This window comes from Equus przewalskii, chromosome 12, assembly GCF_037783145.1.
Source record: "Equus przewalskii isolate Varuska chromosome 12, EquPr2, whole genome shotgun sequence".
Lineage (NCBI taxonomy): Eukaryota > Metazoa > Chordata > Mammalia > Perissodactyla > Equidae > Equus > Equus przewalskii.
In genome coordinates this window covers 9,399,186-9,420,178 of record NC_091842.1, presented here as the reverse complement: position 1 = coordinate 9,420,178, position 20,993 = coordinate 9,399,186, and the positions used below count along the sequence as shown (strand labels likewise).

The window sequence follows — 20,993 nt, the reverse complement described above, 5'->3', positions numbered from 1 at the left end:
TTTAATTTGCGTAAAAGATGCCCGGTTTAAAACTAATTTCTGAAATGAGATCGTTGCTCCAGTGGAGAGAAAGCAGGAAAGCTCTGGAATCTAGCCGGGGCCACATGCCGGCAGGAAAGCGTTTGTTGCTTGAATCTGTGCATCCCAAGGGGTCCCTCCTGTCACCTCAGCACCCTGGGGCAGACGGACTCCCGGGATGCGGGGGCTTCACCCCGAACTCATGGTGTTGGACGACTTGTGCACATTATTCAACCTCCCTGAGCCTGTTTCCTGGTCTGCCTGCTGAGGACCCCCTGGAGACAGGATGTGGGGGCGGGGCGGAGGGGCGAGGCTCCCTGGGAGGGCGCATGTTCAAGGCGCTGAGAGCAGAAGTGGAGGCACAGATGCTGGGTCGGCACAACGCAGATGTGCCCTCCTTCCTGCCAGCCCCCGCCCTTCGGCTGTGCCCACTGGGGTCAGGAGACAGTCCGAGCTGCTTGGTCACGAGCACTGGCCCTTCTTCAGCTGACATGGCCCCCTGTGTCGCAGGCCACCCCTCAGCCTCCAGCCCGTGAGCCCTCAAATGCACCGGTCATTCTGCAGTCCATACCTTGAATGACGACGATGATAAAAACAATAATAGATAGATTAGGAGCTTGGCCCGAGCGCTCACCACGCGCCAGTCACATTCTGAGTGTTTTATATTTGCTGACGCACAACCACCCTAACAGGTGGGTACTATGACTATTCCTAATTTACAGATGAGGAAACCGAAGCACAGAGAGGTTCAGTAACTTTCTCAAGGTCACACTGCTAGAAAATAGTGGAACTAGGATCCAAACCCAGGCAGAAGCGGCACAGCCTAAAAATGCTAGTTTGTGTCTGTTAAGGACGAGGGAATATTTTTTCCTTCCTACGTCTGCACAAAGTACTGATCTGAGGCCTCCGAACCGGAGGGAGAGCTCGACCCCCAGAGAAGGTCTCTTTCTGCCCCTCATCTGTGGGCCATGGGGCTGGCCTGTCCCACTTTGGGACCGAGAGGAACCAGGTGGTCTGCCAAGTCCAGGAGCAGGGGGTGCCAGTAGGTGGCGCTGCTCCACCAGCCCAGCAGGCCAGGGCTTGGCAGGGCAGACCCCCGCGGTTTCACCTGAGTGCCCAAGGCAGGCTCAGGGTTGGTGGCCTGTCCCCGGTCTGGGCAAGAGCCTGAGGGAGCTTCGCTTTCCTACGTTCGCGAAGAACTCCTAGCCCTTCTGCCGGGGTCCAGTCTGCAAACCCAGGGATCTTTCTAAAACGCAGATCCAGTTTTGCGACTGGCTTCTCTCAAAACCTCCCATGACTCCCACAGACTAAAGACCAAACTCTTCAGGTCGGCAAATAAGGCCCTGCCTACCTTTCTACCCTCCCCTCCGTCTACCACCAGCAGCCGAAGCTCCTACCACCACAGTACAACAAGCTGCTCTCCCTGCCTCCGGGCCTTTGCACGAGCAGCTTCCTCTGCCTACCTGCACTTCCTCATTTACCCGGCCTGAGAAAAGTCTCCAAAGGACTTCACGGTGTGACTCAAATGTCCCCTTCTCCTCTGAGAAGCTCCCCTACGCCCTGGCCAGAGTTCACAGGCTCCCTCCTCAGCGCCCCCATGACACCTTGCACAGAGCTCGGTTTTGACCCAGTGCTCATTCGCGTACTAAGCAGATATATACCGAGAGCCCGCTGCGTGCCAGGCACTGGGAATACAGATTGAATACGGCAGTGTGGGCTCCGCTCTGCCAGAGCTGTGGCACTAACATATGACCACACGTGTGGATGGATGACCTCACACTTGGGTCAGTGCTATGATGGAAGCACTGAGTTCACGGCCACATTATAATGGATTTTTTTCTTGTTTTATTAAAATGTAATTTACATGCAGTAAAATAGGTCAATCTAATGTCTAGCTCAATGCATTTTTACCTATGTGTACACCAACGTTTCCATCACTCCAAAGTCCCCTTGCGTCCCCTCCAAGTCGATTACCCAGCCCCTAGAGCTAACCATTCTTCTGACTTCTCTCAGCAGAGGTTGGTTTTGCCTGTTCTAGAATTTCCTATAACGGAATCTTACAAGAGGCACTCATTTGTGTCTGTCCTCTTCCATCCATTATGTCTGTGAGGCTCATCCATGTCGCTAAGTGTAGCTGTATGTTGTTCCCGTTTATTGCTAAATAATATTCCATTAGATAAATATACCACAGTTTGTCCATTCCCCTGTTGATGGACATCTGGGTTGTCTCCAGCTCTGAGCTATGATGAAAGAGGATGCTGTGAGCGTTCTCGTAGAACTCATGTGAACACAGGTTTTCATTTCTCTGGAGCATATACCCAGGGATGGATATATGTCAGACTTTAGTAGATGCAACAAACAGATGTGCCGAACCCACGCGGAGGAAGCCGCTCGCATCTTAGCAGCAGCGAATGAGTTCCAGTTGCCCCATCACCTCGCCGACGTTTACACTGTCCGCCATTTTCACTTTACTCCTTCAAGGGTGTGCGTAGTACTTTTCTTTACTGTTTAATTTGCAATTTCTGTTGACTAAATAAAGTTGAGCCCCTTTTCATGTTTGTCACATGGACATCTCCTTTTGTGAAGCTCCTGTTTAAGACTTGTGCCCACTTTTAAATTGGGTTTTGTGCTTTTTCTTATTAATTTGTAAGATATATATTTTTTGTGGGAGACCTCTGTCAGATTTATGCATTGCAAATGTTTTCTCCCAATCTGTGACATGCCTTCTTATTTTCTTAAAGGAGTATTTATCATAATCAGTTTTTAATTTTGATGAAGTCCAATTTACCACTTTAAAAATTTTACTATTGGTTGGGTAGGAGTCAAGGTTCATTGTTTTTCATTTGGATATCCAATTGCACCAGTGCTAAAAAGACCTTTTTTCCCTCCATTGAATTATTTGAGTGCCTTGTTGACGACCAAGTGATTGTTTAAATGTGTGTTTATTTCTGGACTCTCTGTTCTGTTCCACTGATCTGTTTGTCTGTCCTTGCACCAAAACCACGCTGCCTTATTAACGTAGCTTCATAGTACGTGTCGAAATCTGGTAATGTAAGTTTTATGATTTTATTCTCTTTCAGGCTATTCTAGGTCTTTTGCCTTCCCAAAGATCTTTTTAATTGGCTTATCAATCTTTGCAAAAAAGCTCATTATCATTTTGATAAAGATTACATGGAATCTATAGACTCATTTGTAGAAAACTGACATCCTAATAATATTGTCTTCCTATCCATGAAAATGGCATAAGTTTCCATTTATTTAGGTCTTGATTTTTTCTCAGCAGTCTGCACATTTTTCGTTAAATTTACTGCTAGATCTCTGTATTAGTCTGTTCAGGCTGTCGTAACAAAATACCATAGGCTGGGGGGCTTGAACAACAGAAATTTATCTTCTCACAGCTCTGGAGGTTGGGAAGGCTGAGATCAAGTTCACAGCCACGTCGGTTTCTGGTGAGGACTCTTTCTGGCTTGCAGTGGCCAGTGTGTGTGTCCTCACACGGCCTTTCCTCGGTGTGCGTGTGCGTGTGGAGGGAGAGAGAGAGAGGGAACTCTCTGGGGTCTCTTCCTATAAGGACACTAATCTTGTCAGACCAAGCTCCCCCCACTTATGACCTCATTTAACCTTACTTCCTTCCTTAGAGGCCCCATCTCCAAATACAGCCGCACTGGGGGTCCGGGCTTCAACCTATGAACGTGGGGGACACAGACATTCAGCTCACACCAGTATCTGACGCTCTAATACTTTGCTGTACCTGGGGAGGTTTTTTACCTTTCTTTTTCCGCTTTGGTTCCGCTAGTATATCGTTATTCATTTTTTCTTTATTAACCTTGTATTTTGGCCCATTCGGGCTGCTGTAACGGCACACCACAGGCTGGGTGTCTTACAAACAACAGAAGTGTATTTCTCACAGTTCTGGGAAGTCCGAGATGGAGGCATCAGCAGAGTCGGGGTCTAGCGAGGGGCGGCTTCCTGGTTCGGAACAGCTGTCTTCTCGCTGTGTCCTCAGGCGGCACAAGAGGTGAGGTAGCTCTCTGGGGTCTCTTTTTTAAGGGCACTAATCCCATTCAGGAGGGCTCCACCCTCATGACTTAATCACCTCCCAAAGGCCCCACATCCTAATTCCTCATGTTGGGGTTAGGATGTCAACTGATGGACTGTGGGGGGACACAGACATTTGGTCTATGGCGCCTCGTATCCAGTGAACCTGCGGAGTTCTAGCACCGTATTTGTCTCTTCCTTTGGATTTTCTGTGTACCCGATTATGTCGTCTGTGAACAGAGTTCTCCCTCCTTGTTTCTGAGCTAAACGCCTTTTATTTCCTCTCCTCGCGTTATTGCCGACAGAACAATGCGGAATAGAAGTGGCAACCACAGACATTGCTTTCTTACTCTCAAACTAAGGGGGGAAGGTGCAATATTTCATCAATTAAGCAGGACGTTGATTGCAGGTTTCGTAACAGATACTCTTTGTCAGCTGGGGGGAGGTTCCCTTCTGTTCCTAGCTTGCTCAGAGTTGTTTTTTTTCTCATTCACTCAGCGGGTGCTGAATTTTATCAAATGATTTTTCTGCATCTATTGAGATGATCACATGGTTTTTCTCCTTTCTTCCATGATTTTGATGAAATCACATTAATCAGTGTGCAAATGTGAAACCGACCTAGGATTCCTGGGTTAAGTCCCAGACGGCCGTGCCGTACCACCCTTCCCCCATCTCACTGGATTCTATTTTCTCATATATTGTTTTGAGTTTTTGCATCGATATCCATAAGGGATACAGTTGGGATCCTTTATCTCCTGAAAAAAACACAAGAAACCGATCATGCGGATTGCCCCCAAGGTGGGGGGACCTTTGTGTTCACTGGATATTCGTCTATATTTTTTGGATTTTGAATTTCGTGGCTTTCGAATCACTCAAAAAGGAATAAAAATGTAAATGCGAAATTAAAAACTTAGATGATTCTCTGATGGACCAAATGTCTGTGTCCCCCCGAAATCCGTATGCTGAAGCCCTACCCCCCAGGGTGACGGTATTCGGAGGCGGGGCCTCTGGGAGGTCATTAGGGTTAGATGAGGTCGGGAGGGTGGGGCCCCATGATGGGGTTAGTGCCCTCGGAAGAAGAGGAAGACCAGAGCTCTCTCTGTCTCCCTTCCACGTGAGGACACAGGAGGCAGCTATCTACAAGCCAGAAAGAGGGCCTTCACCGGGACCCAAATGCGCTGGCCCCTGGCTCTTGTGCTTTTCAGCCTACAGAACCTCGAGAAATAAATGTCTGTGGCTTAGGCCACCCAGGGTGTGGCATTTTGCCATCGCAGCCCAAGCCGACGAAGTGGTTAACACAGCGTCCAGGCAGGAGACGCAAACGATAATGAAAGTGAGCTATCCTGATGGTTAGTTTTGTGTCAACTTGCCTGGGCTAAGGGATGCCCGGATATATGGTAAGACATTATTTCTGAGTGTGTCTGTGAGGGTGTTTCTGGAAGAAAAATAGCGTTCCAATTGGTAGACTCAGTGAAGAGAATCGCTCTCACCAGCATGGGTGGGCATCATCCAGTCCGCTGAGGGCCTGAATAAAGCACAAAGATGGAGGGAAGGTAAATTTGTTCTTTCCAACAACTTCCAACTTCTCCTGCACTTGGCCATCAGAGTTCCTGGTTCTCGGACCTGCAGGTGTGGACTGGAGCTACACCACCGGGTCTCCTGGGCCTCCAGCTGGCAGACAGCAGACCGTGGGCCTTCTCAGCCTCCATAATCACACGAGCCAATCCCGTATCATAAACCTCTTTCTATATGTCTATATATATCCTATTGGCTCTGTTTCTCTGGAGACCTCTGGCTAATACAGCTATTATTGCCAATTATAATTGATAATGAAACTATTTATTTGTTACTTAGTAATTGCCACCTCCAGACTGGGAAGTCCTCCCCAAGCGTGACCTCGTCTGCCTCATCTACTGGGCAGAGTGTAGTCGTGTCAAGAAACAACCAATGAAGGGGAGTGCAAATCAAAGCCACAAAGGGACAGCACCTCACCCCTGTTAGGACGGCCGTCATCAAAAAGACAAGAGATGACAAATGCAGGCGAGGATGCGGAGAAAACGGAACACTCCAGCACTGCTGGTGGGGATGCAAATTGGTGCAGCCACTATGGAAAACAGTATGGAGGTTCCTCAAAAAATTAAACATAGAATTCTCGTACGATGCAGCAATCCCATTTCTGGGTATATATCCAATGGCACCCAAATCAGTATCTCGAAAAGATCGGCACCGTATGTTCACTGCAGCATCATTCACAATAGCCAGGACACGGAAACAGCCTTCCTGCCCATCACCAGACGAACAGACAAAGAAAAGGTGACATATATGCACACACATACACAATGGAAGATTATTCAGCCATTAAAAAAAGGAAATCTTGCCATTTGCAACAATGTGGATGAACCTGGGGGACATTTTGCAAAGTGAAATAAGCTAGACACAGAAGACAATATTTCAAGACCTCAAATACTGAACCAAATAAAAAGGCAGAACTCGTAGTAACAGAGAAATTAGTGGTTACCAGAGGCGAGGAGGTGGGGGAAGGAGAGATGTTGATCCAAGGGTACAAACTTTCAGTTACCAGATGAATAAATTCTGGAAACCTAATGCACAGCATGGCGGCTGTAGTCAATAACAAGGGATCATATACTTGAAATTTGCTAAGAGGATAGATTCCAAATGCTCTCACCACACACACACAAATGGTAACTATGGGAGGCGACGGATATGTTAATTAGTTTGATGGAGGCCATCATTTCACGATGTGTATATGCATCTATCAAAATGTCACCTTGTACACCTTAAATATATACCATTTTTGTCAAAAATAAATAAATGGATCAATGAACAAAACTACAAACAGACGCACGTGTACGTGCGTGCACACACACAAACACACACACAACCTTGAGCGCCCACATGAGATACGAAGGTGATTGGACCATCTGTTGCTGCTTCAAGACTGTTCCCAAGGGGCAGAGAGGCCTCCCGCCCCACTCCCACCCCTCACCCCAGGGAGCAATTCCTTTCAAATCAGAACAGCCCCCCAGACCACCCCCACAATATGACAGACGGCAACAATCCCAGGGGTTCCCGACTTCGTGGGACTTTTGACAGCCCTGAGGCGGGTCTCCGTTGAGGACGCTGGACTCCGGGAAGAACCCAGCTTGCCAAGGCTCCCCCGAGAGGCTGCACCCCTCTCTCTCTCTCTATTATCCACTTAAGGCCCAATCACCTCCACTCTCACCTTGAAGGTCCTCTCCTCCAGGAAGCCTTCCTGAGGCCTCCAACCAGATCAGCATTCCCAGTGGCTCCTGGTGCCCTGCCTCCATAGCACTCACTCCAGGTTGCAAACTGTGCTCCCACGTGTGGCTATTAATTGATGCCCGTGTCTCTGCCACACCGTGGGCTCCAGGAGGGCAGGGACCTTTTTTGTGCCTGGCACGCCGTGGGTGGGCAACACTACGGATCCACTGACGGACCATTTACTGACTCCCGTGGCGTGGCGGTTCTCCTGGAGCCTGCTGGCCAAGAGGCTGTGCAACTGCGTGAATGGGCTGAAGGTGGGGGAGCCCCCGCTGGTCCACGGAAAGTGCTATCTATGCCCATTTTACAGATGGCAAAGTCAGCTCTGAAAAGGAAGGAGAATGCAAGGGACTTGCAGCCACTAACACCTGGGTGCTCGGCCTGCTCACACTGTGAGTGTCTCTTCCCATTTTATGGACAAGGACACTGAGTCCTGCCTGCACTGTGCTGCTGGTGGGCAGCGGAGCCCCGGCTGGGCCTCCACCGTCAGGAAGTGGAGGATCCAGGTGTGACCCGCTCCCCATCCGCGACTGCACACCCCCAGGGCCTGTCTTTTCATCAGCTGCCACCCGTCCCCACAGTAGATGCATCCGAGATGAGATGAGGCCCAGCCGAGATGGGGATCCAGCGAGGGCGACACTGGGGAACATGTCCCAGGCGACCCCTGCAAGGACAGCCCAGGCCGACTGCCTTGCTTCTAGTTGATTCCAGCGCGTCTCTGCCCGTCTGTGAGCCGTGGAGCGAGCCCTGCCTCTCTGAGCCCCCGGAAAGTCTGGGCTGAGCCGTGACAACCTCGAAGTTCCCCTCCTTCCCTGAAACTCCCCAAATGCAATTGGGAGTCTCCATCTGGGGTCTCCCACCTCACCAGCCATGGTTTTTTTCCCAAGACTGCCCAAGTCTGGGGACTTCTGACCTCTCTGCATTTGTTCCCTCAGATGGGCAGATCCGGGGCTTCCCTCACTGTCACTTGGCCAATTCAAGGACGTAAATTCTCCTGGGGGTTGTCATTCACTCAACAAATATCCACAGACACCTTGACCCTCCCCTCCCTGCCCCCTCTCATCACTGAGTCCAGGGAATTCCACCTCCACCGCGTGGATCCACCTGTCCTCTGCTCGCTGCCCACCCCACCCTTGTCCGGCCTCCATCACTGCCCTCCCAGATGGTGGCAATGGCCCCTAAGTGGTGCCCCAGCTTCCACCCCCACCGCCAGCCTCCACATAGAAGCTCCAGAGATGTTATCAACGCACAGATTTCCTCCATGAACCCTTCCCAACTTCTCTGTTCAATCTTAGGACAAAACCCAAACCCTTAGTATGACCACGTGGACTTCTAAGATCCGGCCACTGTCCACCTTGGCTGCCTGCCGCTCTCTCCTCCTCGAGCCGGCTCAGAACTCCAGCATCAGCCTTCGAGTTTAGGAACTCTGCTTGAGATGCCCCCTAACTCCAACGCAGCCCCCGGGCTTGGTGAAAGTGCCATCCCCTCTGAGAGGCCCTTCCTGGCCAGCCCATCCTCAGATCCACGCGCCCCACTGCAGGCTGGGTCCCCTCTATTTCCACTGTCATAGAACCCTGACTTCCCTCCCAAACACTTAGTCTCCTCACCGTTATACATCTACCTGGGCCACCACTTGCCTGATGTCGTTTGTCTCCTCAGCTAAGCTGCGGGCCACACCCCAGGCCTAGCTCAGGCGGGCGGGGGACGTCGTAGGCACTCAATAAAGACCGGTGGAATGAATGAAACCATCAGTGACTCACGTGCCAGATGGCGTCCCAGGCTGGGAACAGCCACGCTGACCAAGACACGGGGGCTCCCTGGAGCATCCGTGGAAACCGATGGCTGCAGGGATGGGGGAGCAGGGCGTGGCCACTGCCACCAGGAGGGGCCAGAAAAGGCCTTCACTTGTGGGGACCCCTGAGGGAGCTCTGCTGAGCCGAGAAGGCAGGGAGGCAGCTGACAGCAGAAGAGTGGGGAGGTCGTTTGGGGTGAAATTTGGGGAGCAGAATGCTTTGACGGGCAGATGGGGCACAGCCAGGACAGCAGTGAAGCTTCAAACGCAGGCAGGGAGTCTGGCCTGGGCCTGTGGAGACCGGCCAGCGCCCTCTCAGCTTTCCTGAACATGCTCCTGATCAGCAAAATATTTCTGAGTCTGCGATATATGCATATTAATTTTTCCATGTATATATATGTGTATTACTTACTGTCTTTGCATATATTAAAAATCAGTAGAGCTTAATTTCACAGATTAAAAAATAAACAGAAGACTTGATGTGGTTTTTCCACCCGTCAACAGACAGCCTTGTGTACCCATTGGGAGACCACCCCTTCTGGCCATGGGGAGACCACCCAGGGACTGTGGCGCAGAGGAACATTCTGATCAGATCTGCTTTCAAGAAAGACCCAAGCTGTGGGAGTGTCCCACCTGTGGCGGTGTGGCAGCTGGATAGGAAGGGAGAGGTGGGAGGTGGGGAAGAGAGTCAGGCAGCTGCTGGTTGACAAAGCGGGGTGGGTGGGAAACACTGAGAGCTGAGGTCATGAGATCCTCCAAGGGACCCCACTGAAGTCCTACAGCCCAATGACTGTCCTGGAAAGGGTGCAGATGTGTCCCATGCATCCCCAAAGGTGGCCCTGGGTGCACATGATCACGTGAAAGGGCATTTGAAAAAAGGGATCCCAGGAGGAGTGAGGTGCCCATCACCAGAGGTAAGCAAGCAGAGGCCATGGCTCTCTGGCCTCCAAAGGTAATGTCCCCAAAGCATCATGAGGTCCCTTGGTGGATGCCAGGACAGGGCCATCATCCAGGCATCGCCCGCTCAGAATGACTGTGCCAGCCCAGAGACCTCATCTGAGGGAGCAGGTACCCCGTCCATCTCTGGGCACTCCAGCCTGCAGCCTCCGCTCCTGCCCTGGCCCCACTTCCTCACCAGGGACCCTGGCAAGGAGGACCAGACTGGGAGGTACCGAGACAGGCTGGAGACTCAACAGGAAACGGGAGTGGGGGTTTCAGCAAGGGCAGCAGTAGATTATTAATCTCCTGATTAATAGCAGTGGGCCAGCGCACAGGGAGGGGGCCGTCCCACTGCAGATCCGGGGCAGGAGCGGGAGCCTCTAGCCTCTGGCCTCCAAGAATCCAAGCTAGTCCTTCTTAAGTGCCAGACGGAAGGGACAGCGGGCCCAGCAGGTTTGTGTTCCTCCCAGCCCTCCCCCTCACTCGAGCCCAGGCCCACAGTCTGCGTGGGGGGCCACAGCGCGGGAGATGCTCGCAGCCCAGACAAGCCCAACTGCTGGCGGGGGCAGCCTGGGTGAGCTTCCCGACCCACCCAGGCCAGCTGAGGAGGAGGGGCAGGAAAGAAAAGCCACGTGTTAAGAAAGCACTAGGTCCAGGACTCCATGTGGCCTCACCAGCAGGCAAGACAACCAGAGCGGGGAGGCGGGCTGGCGGGGGGCCGTCTGGCAGAGGGGCGTGGAGGAGGCAGATGGAGCCCCGGAGAGTTCCGGAAAACCCCTCCACTCGGCACATCTGGAAAAGGTTGGCTCTAATGCCATCAAAGAGCTCTGAGGAGCCAGGAGACAGCCGAGGGCAGGGAAGTCAGGCCGAGGAAAACTTAACCCCCCTCCTCCTCGTCCCTGGGGCTCGTCCCCCCTGCGGCCCAGCCCACCCCCTCCAGCAGCAGACTGAGGGGCTCCGGAGGGCAGGGGACAGCGTCAGAAACGCCTGACATCCCGCCACCAGGAACAAGGCAGAGCCAGGGGTGTGATTTCCACCCCGGAGCAAGACGAGGGTGGGTGGGGGGGATGTCCCCATTTCCCAGAAAGGGGAACTAAGGCACAGGCAGGGGAAGCGTGGCTTGTCCTCTCTGCCTTCCTCCGGGTCGCGAGCTGGTTCTGAGGGTCCCTCACAGGCAAGTCTCCAGGTCCAGCCCCCTCCCTATGGAGCTGCCCAGAAGCCAGCAGGGAGGCGCCCGCGTCGCCCTCACAGGCTGTTCCCCCTCCCCCATTCAAACGCCCTCCCCGAGTGACAGTCCCCCATCCCCCAGGTCTCAGCTCAAATGTCCCTCCCCCAGGGAAACCCCAGGACCAGCTCCCAGCGCTGACTGGCCCGTGCCGCTCCTCTCTCCATGCAGCCCTATGAGGGAGGGAGGGAGGGGCGCACTAGTGCCTGGCATCCAGGTGCTCCGTCAGCCCAAACGCAGGATCTGAGAAACTGGGGGCGAGGCTGCAGTTCCCCAGGCCGGAGCAGGCCCGCAGGCCCCACTGGCATCTCTCCACACCAGCTGTCACTGCCTGGGCGCCTGGCCCAGTCCTCTGGGGCTCATGTATGTCTCTGAGTGTTGGTTGTGGGTGCCGCCCTCACCCCCACCTCCAACACACACACCATAAGAATCCAATATAAAAAAATCATGGGATTGGCAAATCTACAGGGGACGCAGTGGTATTACAATTTTTTGTTCACTTAACAAGAGGATGGATGTGTTTCTTTAATGACCATCGTCAAGCACCTTAATGTGCCGGAGCCCTGGGAACAGCGGGGTGAGGACATCATGGTCCTGCCTTCCAGGTGCTCATGGGTTGGTGGAAAGAGCCCCAAGGGCAGATGGTCTGAGTGTCACATGGATGGACCCCCACAGGTGACGGGTGCTCCCACTCTTGGCCTTCCTCCTATTGCTGCTCTGATGAGGCCACTGCCCCCTGCTCCGAGCCCACCCCTCTGGGCTTCTCAGCATCTCACCCCAACAGCTGCCCTTTGCCACCTGCGCCATCTTCTCCCCTGTCGCCCGGATCATTGCTGGCCGTTTAGAGTTTAGAAACCAGCTTAAAAACAAACAGAGCACCTCCTTGGCCCCACGCTGCCCCCGCTTCTGAGCCCCGCTCCACGCTCCCTTCCCAGCAGAACCTCTAGACACTCTTCTGTCGTCCCCCTCTCACTTTCTCACCACCTCTCATTTCTCTCCTCCGCCCATACCATCTTGGCCTCCATCCCCACCACTCGCCCCTCCTCTATAGCCCCACCTCTAAGGCTGGGGGGCCCCGACTGTTCCCTTCTCCATCTATTCATCCCGAAGTTCACCTCCAGTCCCACAGCTTTAAACACCGTCTACACGCTCCTGATCCTCCGTCACTCCGCGTTTCCTCAAGGCTGCAAGGCACGGATTGTGACATTTTCACATCTCTGACGTTGGCATTCGTGTGACAGTGGGTGGTGTGATATAGTTTAATTAGCAGTGTTCATAGTGATGATAAGATAATGTACTTCTTCCTGCCAAAGTCATCTTAGAACCCACAAAACACAACATGGCCCCAGCCCCGGAGGCTTCCTGGCACTCCAGACCTTTGTCTTCGACCTCCGACTTGCACCCCTCCCGCTGGATGGCATCTCAAACTTCTCTCGACTAAAGCAAAGCTGTTGGTTTGCACCTCCCAGGGCTGACCTCCTGCCAGTGGCCCCAACTCAATGAACGACATGCCCAGCCAGCCAGCCACCCAAACCAAAAATCTAGGGTTATCCCCGATCGCTCCCTGCCCTTACGTGATCAGACACTCCTCTCACCTCAGCTTCCAGAACACCTCCTGAATCCGCCCACGTCTCCCCACTTCCCCCGCTATCCTCCTAGCTTGAGCCACCATTGTGTTGCACCCGTGTCCATTCTCCCCACAGCAGCCAGGGATCTTTTCAAAATCTAAATCAGCCCATCTCAGGAACTTCCAAAATGGAGAGAAAAATAAACCCAAAGCAAGAAGAAAGAAAGACAGAGTAGAGATAACAGCAGAAATCAATGACGTTGAAAAGAGAAAAACAATAGAGAAAAAGCAATAAAACCAAAAACTGGTTCTCTGAAAAGATCAATGAAATGACAAACCTCTAGCAAGGATGATAAAGAAAAAAGGAGAGAAGACACAGATTATCAATAGCAGGAGTGAAATAGGGAGTATCACTATACACATAAATTTAACAACTTAGAGGAAATGAGCCAATTCATGGAAAAACACAAATTAGTACAACTCACTCAACATGAAATTGATCATTGGAATAGCCCTATAACTATTAAGGAAATTGAATTTGTAGCTTAAAAGAAATCTCCAGATCCCAATGGTTTCACTGGAGAATTCTAACAAATTAATTCTTTAAGAAGAATTAATACCAATTCTATATAATCTCATCTAGAAAATGGAGGAAGAGGGAGCACTTCTTAACTCATTTCATGAGACCTTGATACCAAAGTCAGTCAAAGACAGTACAAAACAAGAAAACTACAGACCATTATCCATCCTGAATATAGACACAAAAATCCTTAACAAAATATTAGCAATTAGAGTTCAGCAATATAGAAAAAAAATTATATACCATGACCAAGTGGAGTTTATTCCAGGAATGCAAGGCTGGTTCAATATTCCAAAATCAATCAATGTAATCACCATATTAACAGGCTAAAGAAGAAAAATCACATGATTGCATCAATCAATGCAAAAATGTATATATCTGACAAAATTCAGCCCCCAAGATAAGCACCCTCAGAAAAGTAGTAACATAGGGAACTTCCTCAACTTGATCAGCAACAGCTACAAAACCCTTATGATTAACATTGTACTTGATAGTGAAATGCTTTCCCCCTACAATTGGGAACAAAATATTCTCTCCACTCCAACTAGTGCTGGAGGTTCTAGCCAGTGAAAAGGCAAGAAAAAGAAATAACAGACACACAGATCAGGAGGGAGAAAACAAGACTACCTCTGTTTACAGATGACATGATTGTCTTTGTAGAAAATCTCAAGAAATCTACAAAAAAATTCCCAGACCTAATAAATGAGTTCAGCAAGGTCAGAGGATACAAGATAAACATACAAAAATCAACTGAATTTCTATATACCAGCAATAAACACATGGACATCAAAATTAAAAACACAATTTTACCAAAAAAAAAAAGCTATTTACAATCACTCAAAAAAAAATGAATAGCCTTATATGCTGAAACTACAGAAAATCAAAGAAATCAATGAAGAAAGATGAAGGAAATCAAAAAAGATCTAAATAAATGGAGAGACCTCCCATGTTCCTGGATTGGAAGTCTCAATAAAGTACAGATGTCAATTCTTCCCCAAGTGGATATACAGGTTTAATGCAATTCCTATAAAGATCCCATCAAGATTTCTGGCAAATATAGACAAGATTACTCTAAAGTTTATATGAAAAGACAAAGGAACTATAGTAACTAAAATAATCTCAAAAAAGAAGAATAAAGTGGGAGGAATCTGTCTCACCAATTTCAAGACTTATTATGTGGCTACAGCTTCCAAGACTGTGTGGTATTGGCAGAATGCTAGACACATACATGAGTGGAACAGAACAGAGAACCTAGAAATAGACCGATGCAAATACGTATGCCCAAAGAACTTCTGATAAAGATGCAAAAGCAATTCAGTGACGGAAGGATGGCCTTTTCAATAAACAGTGCTGGAACATCTGGGACATCCATAAACAAAAAAATGAACCTCGCTCTAAACATCACACCTTCTGCAAAAATTAACTCAAAATGGATCATGGACTTGAATGTCAAACACAAAACTATACAACTTTTAGAATAAAACGTAGGAGAAAATCTTCAACATCTAAGGCTAGGCAGTGTTCTGAGACTTGACCCCAAAAGCAGAGTCCATAAAAGGAAAAACTAATAAATTGGACTTCATGAAATTACAAATTTTTGATCTGCAAAAGACTGTTAAAAGAATGAAAAGACAAGCCACAGCGTGGGAGAAGATATTTGCAAACCACGTAACTGACAATGGGCTGTATCTAGAACATATACAGAAATCTCAAACCCAACAGTAAAAGAAAACAAATAATCCAATTAGAAAATGGGCAAAAGACAGGAACAAACATTTCATCAAAGAAGATACACAGCTGGCAAATAAGCACATAAAAAGATGTTCAACATTACTAGCTATTAGAGAAATGCAAACTAAAACCGCAATGAAACAGACGGCTCAGAAAGGCTAAAATAAAATATAGTGACAACACCAAATGCTGGCAGGAATACAGAGAGAGTGGATCGCTCAGACACTGCTGGTGGGAATGTCAAATGGTCCAGCCACTCTGGAAACAGTTTGGCAGTGTCTTAAAAAAAACTAAACATGTAATTACCATATGACCCAACAATTGCACTCCTGGGCATTCACCCAGAGAAACGAAAACTTATGTTCACACAAAAACCTGAATGGACGTGAATGTTTATAGCAGCCTTATTCTCATAATAGCCCCAAACTGGAAACTACCCAGATGTTTTTTCAACAGAGAAATGGTTAAACTAACTGTGGTATGTCCATGCCGTGGAATACTACTCAGCAGTAAAAAGGAATGAACTACTGATACACCCAAGAGCCTGGATGAATCTCCACAGAATTAGGACGAGTGAAAAGATCCATTCCCAAAAGGTTATATACTGTATGAGTCATTTTTGAAATGACAAAATTATAGAACTGGAGAACAGATTAGTTGTTACCATGGGTTAAGGAGAGGTTGGGGGCGAGAAGAAAGTGCATGTAGCTATAAAGTGGCAACATGGGGGGGAGGGTCCTTGTGGTGACCGAAATGTTCTGTATCTTGATGGCATCAATGCCAATATCACAATTCCCTGGTTGTGACATCGTCCTACAGTGTTGCAAGATGTTACCATTGGGAGGACAGTCTAAAGAGGACACGGGATCTCTCTGTATTGTTTCTTACAACTACATGTGAATTTAAAATTATCTCAAAATAAAAAGTTTAATTAAAAAAACCCTAAACCAGATCATTTCTCATCTCTACTTAAAACCCTCAATGGCTTCCCAATATGCTTACAATAAAATCCAAACTGAAACCCACTGAGATCAGGCTCTGCCTATACTCTCCTCCTCTCCTGTCTGCTTCTGGATACTGACCTCCTCATCCAGGTCCTCCATGCCTCAGGGTCTTTGCACCAACTCTCTTCACCCAGTCTTCACATGGAGGCTTTCTCATGACTCATTGCTCAGCATCAATGTCATCTCTTCAAAGCATCTCTCTCCCACCTCCTCTAAAGTAACCCTAATTAGTCAGTCACATCACCCTATTTTAATTTCCTACACTCATTAGGGGATTTGGTTTTGGGGGTATTTTTTTGGTGAGAAAGATTGGCCCTGAGCTAACATCCGTTGTCAGTCTTCCTCTTATTGCTTGAGGAAGATTGTTGCTGAGCTAACACCTGTGCCACTCACCCTCTATTTCATCTGTGGGACACCACCAGAGTATGTTTGACAAACTGTGTGTAGGTCCACGCCAGGGATCCAAACCTCCAAACCCCAGGCCACCAAAGAGGAGTGCATGAACTTAACTACTATGCCACCTGGCTGGCCCCATCATTACGAGGGGAGATTTTTTTCTTGTTTTCCTATTTAGATAAATATAAACTCCATGAGAGAGAGGATTTGGCGGTATTCGGCATCATAGTCCCGCATGGTGCACAGTGGGCCCTCAATAAGTATTTGTCGAAAAGCTTGAGTGAATGAATAAATGGAAAGAAAGAGGCATCCATGGGGCTCCTGGGGGCACAGGCGGGACTGGGGGCACATGCCAGTCCCCTAGAGCATTCCAAATAGGCTTAAGTGCGCCCCACTTCACGTTTCCACATCCACACCTCCCTTCCCCCACCTGCACACTTTTGTCGTAGAAAGGTCATCATTTCTATGCAGGATGTAACACGATAACGTGTGGCATCATAGTGCCCTGCAGAGAGAGGCGCCACCGAGGATGACGGCCAGGCTGATCCCTGAATCCAGCTACACAGAGATGCAGAAGGCCCTTCCCCGTGCATGGCCCTGGCCCAGAGCTCGCACTGAGCAGGCGTGTGCGGCAGGAGGACGCTGAGACAGGTGTCCCCAGCTCTCAGCCAGCAAACAGTTCTCGTGTTCTCTCACCGGCCACTGTTTGCTCACTTGATACTTACACCTCTTCTCAGAGGGCCGCAGCCAACACTCACCAAGGGCTTATCAAAGCCACACACTGGGCTGGACGCACCGCAGCATGCGTATCTGTGCAGATGAAACAAGTGAGACCCCAACCCCCACCCCTTCTCCTCCGACCCCCAGCTCCATCCCACACCCTGTGTGTGGACCCAGGCCACACATCCCAGCTCCATCCACGCCCCCTACTCTCACAAATAGCCACCCCTGACCCACCCCTTGAGGCTCAGAGTGTGCCTCCAACAGGCACAGTCCCCCAGATTCAGGGGAGAGGCCAGGGCGGGCCTGGAAGCCACTCAGGGCTGTTTAGCCAGGTATCCAGAGAATGGTCTAGAAGATGGGCGCAGACTTGGGATGGACACGTCCACCTGGCCTCATGGACTCCTCACCCTGTGAAGATGGGCATGGTTAGAGGAGGACCAGAGTGGCCTCCTCAATGGGCAGGGTCCAGGACAAGGGTTCTCTTTGCCTGGGGGAAGGGCCATATGCCCCAGGAACCCGAGGGGGCAGGCAGCTTCTGGTCACGCTCGAGTCCGACTCCATCTCCCACGGCTGGAGGTGGCAAAGCGTGGCGGTCCTGCTCCTCTCAGAAACCCATAGCTCTGAGCACGCAGACCCCCCCCAGGCACAAATGTGATGGGTGGACGAGCTCTCACCCCCCTCACCCTCCTTTCTGCCTCCTACCCTCTGCTTTGGGCCCTCACTGCCCAAGGTGCCCCCATCATGGGGCAGTAGGGGGTCCCTCAGCCAGTTGCCTCTACAGGAGGGGGTGAGGAGATCATCATATTTAACTGGAAGCTCCTGGACAAGGCACTGCCGAATCGAAGGGAATGACCAGCTGAGCACCAACTCCTCAGCTGAGTGCACTGGCCCTGTGGCCGTCCTGCCTCATGCACCCCCACTGTCCCCCATCGCCCAGCCCCACTCAGGGGTCTGGAGCTCCTGAGCCCCTCCTGCCATGAGCCCCTCTGTGCCGGGGCTCCAGCTGTTCCCTCCCTGTGCCCGCCAGGCCCTGCCTCAGCTCAGATGCCACCTCCATCAGGAGCCTTCCCCCGGCCCCCCGTCAGGATGGGTGGCCCTCCTACAGTAACCTGGCTTACCCTAGACCCCAGCCACCATTTGGAAACAGTTATTTGCCCCTGGAGTGCCACCTCCTTGAGGACAGACAGACAGACAGACAGCAGTGCTGTCAGCCAGAACCTGGCATGCAACCAGCCTCCAGGACATGTGAATGAATGAATGAATGAATGGATGAATGAATGAATGGTGAGTGAGTGAACCAATACAACATTGCAGGCACCCTGGGAGGGGATATCTGGGGCTTGGGGGTTTCCTAGCACCCCAAAATCACGTTACCTATTTCTAGGCAAAGCTAAGCTCATCTCTAGGAGAAAGAGGTGTGACGATGAAGGCACTGCTCATTCCGAGTGGCAGGATTATGGCACAGCCCATGTGCCCCAGGAGAATATCCCTATATCCCGACGACTCCAAGGAGGGGACGCCCGTGGACAGCCGCGTCCAGGTGATTGGGCCGGCCCATCCACAACCGTTCATTAAGCTCCACTTCACGCCAGGCCCCTTGCCTCGCTGGGGCTCATGGGGAGTGAGCCAGTCAGGGGGCGCGGGATGGGCTAGGGTCCCGGGCCCACTCAGAGACCCAAGCTGGGGCGAAGGCAGGAGGACGGCGGCAGACAGCCAGGGAGGAGGGCAGCGCTTCTGACTCGGCCACAGGGCTCCACGCACACTGGTCAGAGAGCAGCCCCTCCAGGTGCCCCTCGGCTCTCACTTCCTGCCCCGCGCCCCCCACCAGCCCTTCCCCACCAGCGGGCGCTCTGCCCTTAAGCACAGCCAGATTAAACCGGGACAGACCAGGGGACACCTCCTTGCAGGGGCTGTCCCCATGGGGCTCACACCCAACAGCTACCCCCGCCCTGGAGTCGGGGCCTCTACCGGGCCCACTCCAACTCTGCTTCAACAGCCATTTAGTCTTCATCCTTCCTCCAACCCTTCTCCATCCGGACTCACTCACTCTCTCCTGACACTGGCCAAGGCCCCACGTCCCTTCTGGTCACACTGTCACAGCCACATGAGGGAATTGGGACAGAGCCCGTTTCCAAACCCAGCCAGAAGAAGGAAGACAGAAATGCCCTTTAGGGTTCTCCAAGCTGCCTTGTCATGTTTCTCTTCTTCTGGTTGGACTGCCCACAATTCTACACATGACCGGGTGAGGCCTGGCCCAGGAGCCCTCAGTTAGATATGACTTCCCTTGAGGTGTGGGGACCTCTGGCTAAGGGATCCAGCGGAGGGGGTCCCTCCCTTGCAGAGTGTGAGTACCCGGACAGTGGGGGCGTGGGGACAGGAGGCAGAACGGGGCGGGGGGGGAGGTGGGCAAAACTTTGCCAAGTTCATGATCATCTTCTCCAGGCACTCGCAAAGCTGCGGGAGAATCTAAACGTGAAGGTCAGACTTCCCCTGGCCTGGAGGGAGAGACTCCAGCGGGAGGGATGGACAGGCAGACAATTAACTAAAACCAGCCCGGCTGCGCTCTGTGAAGGACAGATAAGGCTCTGGGAGAACGTAACTGAAGGACTGATCGATTCTGCCTGGGAGGGTGCAGGCGACAGCTTCAAAAAGGGGAGGCTGCAGGTGGACCTTCAAGGGAAGAAGGAATTCACTGGGCAAGGGGAAGGAGCAGTTAATCACGGTCATTACCATGTCCCGAAATACGCCACGTGCAGCACTAAACTAGCACTTTCTCTCGTGGAATCCTAACAAGGGCACTATGAGACAAGGGTTGACTGCATTTTAGAGATAAGGGCCAGAGAGGGTAGGTAACTTGCTCAAGGAGACACAGCTGGTCTTTCGGATTCCAAAGCTGTACTAGCCCCAACCCCCATAACAGGGAAAACTCAGAACAGCAGAGAACTGGAAGTGGCAGTTCACAATCACACCATGATCATATTCCCTCTCATTTTCCCTGCAAAAGTTCTGTGTGAACACAATTGAAAGCATCCAGAATGTTTCAAAAGATGAAGGGAACAAGAATAGGGCCACACACAGCTTCAGAAAGTGCTGAGGGGAAACAGACAAGAAATACGGAACCCTGCAAATTTCTATGTAAATACTGAGATTGCAATGTGCAAGACGCGCTGAGCAGCCAGGATTATAAGCAACAGAATACGGCACCCACCGGGAGGTGACGGCGGGGGTGGGGGGGTTCCGCTGGGGTTTGCCACCCTAACCTAGGAGAGAAAGGCAAGCTCAGAGCATGCCCAGGCCTGAACGCCAGCATGGAGCTGCCGCGGGAGATACCTGTCTGGGATCCGCTTCCCGGCTCAGCCATGGCCCCACCTCTGCTCCCATCCCCCCAGAGAGCTTCTTACATAGCGCCTCTCCCAGATTTATCGTGAGATTAATAGGCTCCGTTATCCAAGCCTCTTGTGGTGATGTCGTCTCTCGCTTTCAGCCTGGGGCATTGTGACACACGAGGAAACAGGCGCGTAGACAGTCCCTGCCTCAAAGTGCTCCCAGGAACCCGCTCCCCGCAAGCTCCTCCCACCCTGAGGCTCTGCTCAGGGAGATGAGCCCAGCACAGACTCCCGCAGCGTCCAGACTCTTTACAAAAAAAGCTAAAATTACGCTAAAAAATAAATTACACC

General features: G+C 51.0%; 1 protein-coding gene across 2 annotated transcripts in view; it reads right to left on the bottom strand.

Annotated features, from left to right (window-relative positions):
- COL26A1 (collagen type XXVI alpha 1 chain) overlaps positions 1-20,993 on the bottom strand; it is a 160,293-nt gene that overhangs the window by 94,854 nt on the left and 44,446 nt on the right. The window lies entirely within an intron of this gene.